The sequence below is a fragment of the Nilaparvata lugens genome, chromosome X (genome assembly GCF_014356525.2).
Source record: "Nilaparvata lugens isolate BPH chromosome X, ASM1435652v1, whole genome shotgun sequence".
Lineage (NCBI taxonomy): Eukaryota > Metazoa > Arthropoda > Insecta > Hemiptera > Delphacidae > Nilaparvata > Nilaparvata lugens.
Window position 1 is genome coordinate 95,476,052 of NC_052518.1, and position 9,297 is coordinate 95,485,348.

Genomic DNA, 9,297 nt, shown 5'->3' on the forward strand with positions numbered 1-9,297 from the left:
TCAATTCAAGAAAACTTGAAATCAAAGAAAGGTAAACTCCGCTCAAGGGCCAAACCACACGAGACGTTTATCAGACGAGTCGGCACGACAGGACAGGAAGCTTTCCGTTTGGCTGATTAGAAAGAGCTTCTTGTCAATACAGCTTCCTCTCGATACGCCAGCCCAATCAGGCAATCGGAGAGCTTCCTGTCCATTCCGATACGTCTGAAAAACGCCTCATGTGAATTGGTCCTTAAGGGCCATTCGTGGGACCAAGCCACACAAAGCGTATCTCAGACGAGTTGGCAGGGCAGGAAGCTTTCCGATTGGCTGATTATCAACTGATTGCCGAACACCAACCCAATCAGCCAATCGGAGAGCTTCATGCCCTGCCGACTCTTTCCTGTACAAGAGAAAACTGCACAGCCTGGATGCAGATTGACAACCCGCACTGCGACTGCGGTGATATACAATCAGATGACCACAATGTGGTCTTCCTCCAGCATGCACAAGACCACACCTTTTTATTTTCAATTACAAAGCTGTTAAAATAGTGTATAATTCAAATTTTGGCTTATAGAATCACCAGACACGAACTAAATGAAGAACGCTTCGTGTGGCTTGGCCCTAATGGACTACACAGCATTCGCTTACGACCTTAACAGGCAATGGAGTCGCTCGTGCATAACGTAACCAACCACGATTTTTCCAACTCAAAGGTTTTTGGTAACATTGTACTATTTTTTTATGAAAATAAAGTTGAAATGAAGAGATGAAAATAGTTTTAATTAAGTACGAGACTTCAATTGAAACTGTACAAGTATTTTGGAAGTTTTTATCAGCCTTAAAAAAAATGAAAAAGGCAAATTATTAAAATTAACTTTTGAATCAGTCTTATTTGGTGCTAAAATTTAGCATAGATTTGGTTCTCAAATTCATCACTAGATTAATTGATAAAATTAAAATTTGTTTCATTAAACTATGTTAGAGTTCATCCAAATTAATAGAAACATGAGAGAATTTTTTAACATGAAAATCATGAGATTTTCATACAATTCAAAAGTGATTGTATTAATTTATCCTACATTAGAATATAAAACATAAATTATCATATTTCAACCATTTCCATGTTACACTGACAAAATAAAATTTTATGAAATAGTATGATAGGAATGGGTCATTTTTGATTTGGAATATGACTTGAATCTCAAAAATTGAAAAAAGGTTTACTTAAAAGTTGATAATAAACTTTAAAGGTAAAGTGATTTAACATAAGTGGTCTCATAATATAATTACATTAATATAATTTATTTTATTTTTTTTTTTGGACTAAATGCGAATAGCTGATTTCACTGAGACATAGCTGAGAATAGATTGCATAGTTTATTCACGTTTGAAATAACTGATCACAGCCATTACAAATTTTGATAATACCGTACGACAGAAGTAATGACTTTAAATCTGAAAACTTTGGCTAATCAGCAACGTTGTAGTTCTTTCCTCACAACGTGAATTTATGAAGAAACTAATGCAAACCATACTCCACTGCTTATAGCATTGCTTAAAATCAAATCCCTAATGCATATAATAATAATAAAATTAATATTTATAATAATTATTCGTACTAAATGAATCTTATGCTACAGTAATATGACTTATTTTAATTGACATCAGATGAGGGTTGAATGAATTATAATAAAACTTAAAGGTGATGTTTTGATTGAATTGTCTGGGTTTTTACAAGCCCATCCGTGCAAATTTAATGCAAATTTTTTTATTTAATGAGGGTGGAGCCCTGATAAGCTCCAGCCTAGTGCGTAAATGGAAGGTTGATAATAAGATTGGACTTTATAAAGGAACTTTTTGAGTCACAAGACCTGTTATTTGAAATACATAGTAATAAAATGGAATAACTATAGTTTGAGAAGGATAGGCCTACATGTTTTCAATGTTGAGAAACTCAGAAGACGCAGAAAGACAGCTGAAATTCCAACTATTCCATTCGGAAGAATAGAAAAGTTGATATTGGACTCTTCTCGTTTAATAATTGGAACATCAGTAAAGTGACTTTGCCTACTTTTCAATTTTCTTATCATGTAATAATTACATGAAATATTACAAACGAAAACTAATATAGCGTGGTCATTGACTAATCTTCTTGTAAATGCTATTACCTGATCAATAAGTTTCATGTCTCAAAAATACATGTCAAACAACATGGTATGGTGATTATCACATTGTCATATGTAAGGCTATTGCCCGGATTTATCCACTTGATGAATATGAAACTCACCGTTAAATTATATTCAAACAAAATATTATTTTTATCCAGCAATTATTTTAAAACACGCCATCTTGTAATAAATTCGTGGTAGAGTGGACATTACTGTCCAAACTTCGCCACGTCAACAAATAAAGAAGTCATTCATTCTAAATTCGAATTATAATTTTCATAGGTCACCTTATTAAGTTATGCACAAATCAAGAGAGAAAGTTCCTAGACTAATCCGTTTGAATAATGGGATGAAAATTACAATAATCAATGACCACCATTCTAATGAATTTGAACTCTTACTGTCTAATGAAGTAATTTATATTCATCAATACAGACTTGTGACAACTCTGTGTGAACACATTAACACACGGTGCAACTACGGAACCTACGATCACATTAGATGCAAACTGATCACTTGTGCAAACTTGCACATGAGAAACAAAAACTGGAAAGAGCCATAGGAACACGTTGTGACTTGTCTGTCTGTAGCTGCTCACACTAAACGCCACCAGCAAGTGCACACGCTTGCTTGTACATTCAGTGTGAGCAGCGACAAATAAGTCATAATGTGTTCCTGGCTCTTTCCTCATTTTGTTTCTCATGTGATCATACACCAACAATGAATCTGAAGTCGATATTCTCACAGAAATCTATAGAGAACGGGGCCATGCACCAAACGATTAACCAGTAAATTCAAATTAAATATGTTTTCAATGGTACTAGGAAAAACCCCGCTATGGCAGGCAAAGTCACCAAACAGTACGGTAGATACTAAGAAAGCTGAATAAAATGATAAAAATATAGCATTCAAGATTGAGTAGTTTTAGACTATCATATTTACTAAATAAATAGTATTCAAGCACTGAATTGTAAGAGCATAGCACAGCTCTCAATAATAAAATCACGTGACTAACAATAATGCCAATGAACAGTTGATTGCTAGTGTCGCCCTATCTGGTCTCATAGTGCTACAATATAATATAAAATTATAAATATAAAACTATAAAATAATAAATTTAAGATTCTTATTAAAATATGAATAAATGGGTTAATGAAAGGATCCGGGGCCGCCGAAAACAATGGATGGACAGGTAGAAGTTCTAGAGACCCTTCAGTGGTCACCTATTGTTATTGAATTTTGACATTTTCGTGGTCTATTGTTAAGGTTTCCACTCTGAGCAAAATATTGGTGGACCAGTGTGGTTACTTGAAGGCACTTTCAGATGTAAACCAGTGGTAGCATACAGTGATTGGATAAACACACATAACTATCGATGACAAGTACACATTTAGTCAAACGTACGTGGTGTGTAAAGCCCACATCGATTTTTGGACGTACATTTGTTAGCCGTCCTTATAAATTCTTTGAGATTGAATGGGACTTGACAAAAACATGATACACATCATATGTGCCAAGTTGTGTTCAATCTAATAGAATTTGATAGGACGCAAAAAAATCGTACGTTCAATAAGTATCGAACTTTATGTAACTCAAGTTGGTCTGTATACAGCCTGTGAGCAGGTTGAGTTTCATCAAATGAACCATTGGGAATAATACAATAATATTATAAGTACTTGATCACTGATTTACGTTCAGTAATTGCAGAAAATAAAAGTAACAGATGTAAGGTGAAAAGTAATAGATAAGTTGGTGCTACCAGCTAGAATTGCCTTCAAGAAAGCACACGGGGCCACAAATGAGAGTAATGAAGCGGAATCAGTGGACAATAAAGTATGCTAGTCGAGAGTTACAGGATGAACCTTTTTGGAACAATAGCCCAGTGCACAGGTAGCGCGGCCCCGTCTTCTTTCTTTTACCCGAATAAATATTTGAAATTGTAAAATAATATAGATGTGATTAGTGCTAATCATCGAAGTCTTAAACATTAAAATAGATAGGTCTTACTTTTGGTAAATAAACAAACATTTCGTAGTTGTTATCAAGCAACAACGTTATTATAATGACTTCATGTAAGTGGTGCAAGGAGATCACCTCCAGTTATCGCATTGATACATCGCTTCACAGTGAAGATTAGAAATACGTTCCACTTCAGTGTCATGAAAGTCCAAACAACATTCATGATCAAATAAACTCCTTCGGGCTGTTTGTATTCTGAAAAAGAGCAATAGGTGCAATTAATAAATTGATAAAGGAATCAATGATAAATACGGTATTTAAATTGTTTACATTTCGAATGATGTCCACAGAAATAATATTAAAATAAATAAATAATTTTATTTCCACCATAAATTTCATTTGACATTCATTTCAAGTTTTGGAAATTATATGACCACTTTGACAAGTTGTGTGGTCATTGTTAGTAATGCATTTAATTGTAATTATTAAATAATTGTTATTGTCACATAAGCGTTTTGCTTGTGAGTGGGAAATGGAATGAGTGTTTGGGGGTGTTAGATGAGATGACCAAATGTCCATGCTTATCGGCGGGATTCGAACCGACAACTCGGCAATGCTAGCAGACTGAAATGTGTAATGCCATGGTCCACTCGACCAACCTGGCATATACCTAGATAATAAAGTACCAAGTGATAAAATTGCTAGCAACTTTTTCGAGGTTGATCATCGAGGAACGGCAGAATTATCTATAAATAATATCCATACTGCTCATTCAACGAATGCTGAAATGATCTCATTCATGTGACCGAAGTCACAAACTGTTCAGAATTCATAAATTATGACACATTAATCCAATGTGGATATAGTCCATCTATGTACATAGATTATTATAAATCAAATAAAATTGAACCAACAAATTATTATCGATCATGATAAAATCCCGTATACTTTTATAAACGTCACGCTTATCGTTTCCTCTTGAGTTATCAGCACTCATAGGAAACATAAAGTGGAATGAGTCACATTCAAAAATAGGACAAATAAAAATTAATAGTCGAATGCAAATAAGCATAATTTCTTCTCCACATAAACTCTATCGACAATTGCTGATAAGAACTTCTCAATGATTCACAGGTCAATCTGTAGAATTTAGGCTATGAAACAATCGCTGTATGATTTTCAGTTATTTTGGTCCAACTGAACGTCTCTTTAGGATGAAAAGTGGCCTATGTATCCTAGAAATGTATTCCATTAACATTTTAAAGCAATTAATTATTGATACATCAATAATAAATACATAATCATACAATGATAGGGAATTAAAAACTTTTCCCATTTCATTCCCGAATATTGATTAAAAATTAGTCCAAAAAAGTTGGCACTATCAAACAAACATATTTTTGATCCCAAAGTAATGAAAACAAAATTTCGAATATCAAATATTAATATAATTAAATTAATTCAAGCAATCCACTTTAGTAATCAGTTTAAAATTTGCAATAGTCTATTGCATTAACTTTTAAAATTTTAAGACATATCAATTCAATTCAATTAAGTCAAAAACTTTTATACATTACTCCGTAAAAACAAAGTAAAGGCGATACATTAGTTTTACATTAAAACATAACATTAAAACGTGAAATGTTTTCATGTTTTCTGAATATTTTTAATACTGTATCAGGGGAATGTCAAGCAAAGTGTGAACAATGTTATCATGTGGCATGTCCACAAATTGGGTAACCATTATCATAGTATTTTTCGCCTGATAAATAGCGAAACATATTGGATATCACACATTAGCTGCTTTAATCAGAAACATCAACCAGATTTTCAACAATACACACTTTTTTTAGTAGCATGCTATGCTACTCATTTTTATTAAAATTTAACATGATCAGATTGGATTTCAGTATAGAGAACATGACTCAACTTATATTTTGAGTTGTTTGAACTGGAGTAATTTTGATAAATAGAGAATTCAATGAATTGAGTGATTAATGTTTTGTGGAATTAGTCGTTGCCTCTATAATATTATACAGACATATCCTGCAATAATAAAGACAAAAAAAAAGCCCTAATGTAAGTCTTGAATATCAAAATATTATTATCATTATAATAATATGATATTTTATATTCAATTGATATCGAAAACATTACCGCATCATAATCATCTTCGACTTTTTTGAGTGAGTTTATGAAACTTGTTAGAATTATATATATGTCTAAGTGGTTGATTAATCGGTGTCTATGCAAGATCTATGACTTGAAAAAAGTACTATGATCCATAGCATTGATATCATGATGAAGTAGAGTGTTATATGTTTGACCGTTGTGATAATGGTCACTATTTCATTGAATAGTTCTATTTGGGTTTCCTGTTAAGAGTTGAATGATAATTGAAATAAAGAGGAATCTGCTTTTAAGAAGTAGTGCCAAGATGAAGTTTTAGATATGGGTGAGAATAAAATGCTTATTGTTCAATAAATGGTGATGATACAGAACGGAGGCAGCAGGTATTTTTCACTGAATTTTTTTCCAATGCATCCATAAAGTATTTTCAGACAACTGTCAGCTCTCTGTCCAACACTTAAACCTACAATGCAAAAGGAAAAGCTGATCTCACCAAACCCATCTTAACAAAACCTTCATGCGCGCACAACCCCAACCAAACCTTTCTACTGTGTGGGGGGACAAAGTTCCGTTGCTGCCTTAAAGAAATAGTGGAGGCGCTCCTCATACTTAATCAATTCAGATTTCTCTGCTGCATATCCAAACTTTTTCACTAATGGAATAAAACTTGAATCTTTAAAAACACGTATGAAGTGAAAATGCACTTACATTGGTAGTGACGATCGTTTCGACCTGGTGTGGGTCATCATCAGACTGTAGAAACTTACTCTAATGACATTAGACATTATTTATTTATTTATTTATTTATTTATTTATTTAATCATTCAGAATTACACACTTACAGAAAAGTACCACAGGCTTATAAGCCCAAAACGGTTCCAATTCTAATTTATACAACAGTCCAAATGTAGCTAGGTTATGTGTCACTTAGCATTCATCAATTACACACTCAATTTACAATTCAAAACACACAAGAATCATTTTTAAATTAAAAAATACTTCTAAATTAAATTAAATCAATCACAATTAATAGAAAATTCCAAACTTTATTATTCCACTGGAGTAAGTAAATGACATTAGACATTACTCCATTAGAGTAAGTTACTACATCGGATGATGACCTACACCAGGTCGAAACGATCGTCACTAGCAAAGTGCATTTTCACTTCATAAGTGTTTTTAAAAATTCAAGCTCAATTTAGATTCCTCAAAAAAGCACTCCGCCCTAGCTGAAGCGTGAAAACCACAAGGTTTTCCCTTTCTGGCTGCTATTCATGCTCCTGAGTTTTTTTTGGCTAAATTACACATTTCCCCACAAATTTTACACCTTTAAAAAATGTTATGTTTTAGCATAAAATCAACAGCTTCTTCCTCAATCATCCTAGCACATTCAAAATATTTCAATTTACGTCCGTCACATTCCATTTTCAAATTTATTCGTTCACCAGTTTTGTAAATGAAATGCTATTTAAAAAAATTTGTTGATTAAAAGATAAAGTATGACTTCTTTTTCTTCAGAAAAAGCTATCATATATACAGTATGGTCTCTTCTGCTGTTATAATCTAAATTTTTCATTTTGATCATGACAACCACATATGATTGACTAAACAAAATAGGTCTATTGATGACATGAGAAATCTCTCTAAGAAACATAAACATAATCATGTATAACCTTAATGAGTGAAAAAAGTTAATTCTACTATTTATATTAATAAGCCTATATTTAAATTTAAAATTGAAAGATAAAAGACTTGATTTGACCCAAGTCAGACAAAATATCATCAGATAATCAAATCCTAATGTTTTATAAGAAATAAAGTGAAGTGAGTATTTTTTTTATAGGTACCTGCTGCGTCCGTTGTCTATTATTATCCAATAAGTTTTTTCTTAAGATTAGGCCTAGGCCTACGTCCTAAGGACTCCAGTAATGGAGTATAAACAAGTCACGTCAATAAGTTTACTTAGTTAAACACTAATCAAATAAACCTAGTATTGGTAGCCCGTCTCTCCAAAATTTCTCTCCAATATGATCTGATTTTTGCTCAAATAATCTACAATTGTGAGTCATTATATGATATCTGTTTCGTGAATTTTACTCATGTATATTGGAATTTTGGTCCACAACACTCTTTTAACATATATTATAACTTCATATAGATGTACAAAAATATGGTACAGTCAAAAAGCCAAATTTTTTAAATAGAGACCTACAAGAATCTAAAGTATCTTATCCTATTAGCATACCTTGGTAATACAAGAAGCAGAAAATGTACCACGCCATGGCACTCAAAGAGATTACACTTCCAAATACAGCCAAATCCCTTATTGGCATCAAGGTATCGATTGAGTGCCAAAGATCAATTTTCCTCGTGAGATTCAAATAATTGAGTTGCACGTTGGCAAGAGAGAAAACCAAAGCAACTGCGGACCATAAGCAGGCACCATAAATCTTCAAATACATGAAGCATATAAAGGCGGATAAATTGATTGAAAGTCCTATAATTGAAGAAATGTAATGAAAGCGGTCACCACAACACATTTTGAAAATTAATCGTTGGAATTGTTCTGACAGTAGATATGAACAATATTATGTTCACTATAATACACTACGAATCGATAAATACCAGTTCTAATACCACTGAAAAATTTCAGATTCAGTAATTTACAGTAAAATTAACGAACTCCAATGCTAACAAATAAAGTAACACTTTTCCTTTCAAAGTTGATTGTTCGTCGTTCCAACAATAGCCTCAAAATCACTGTTAAAAAAATGAAGAAATTGAATTGCTAAATACGTAGTTTTTTATAAAAACATGGTGAATTTCGGACAATTCTTAGAGAAATGTATAGCTCTATAATTTGATCTTTTCGGTTTTATCAAACACAGCACTAATTTTACATACTATCACACAAAGAGGCGGCGTACAATGCTGAAAGTTATAACAATGCAAGCAGACAGTTATAACCTATAAATACAATCACCTGATTTCTGAATTTTGTTGTAGCAATATACCAACTGTAACATCCAAAAAAGCCATCAACATTATTTTGTGA

The 9,297-nt window shown here is 32.6% G+C and overlaps 1 long non-coding RNA gene across 1 annotated transcript; it reads right to left on the reverse strand.

Annotated features, from left to right (window-relative positions):
- Positions 1 to 1,566: 1,566 nt before the first annotated feature.
- Positions 1,567 to 9,206, reverse strand: LOC120354840. The gene is made up of 2 exons (XR_005573238.1): positions 8,488 to 9,206; positions 1,567 to 4,367 (listed from the first exon to the last, which is right to left on the reverse strand). It is a non-coding gene; the product is annotated as an uncharacterized LOC120354840 (long non-coding RNA).
- Positions 9,207 to 9,297: the final 91 nt, after the last annotated feature.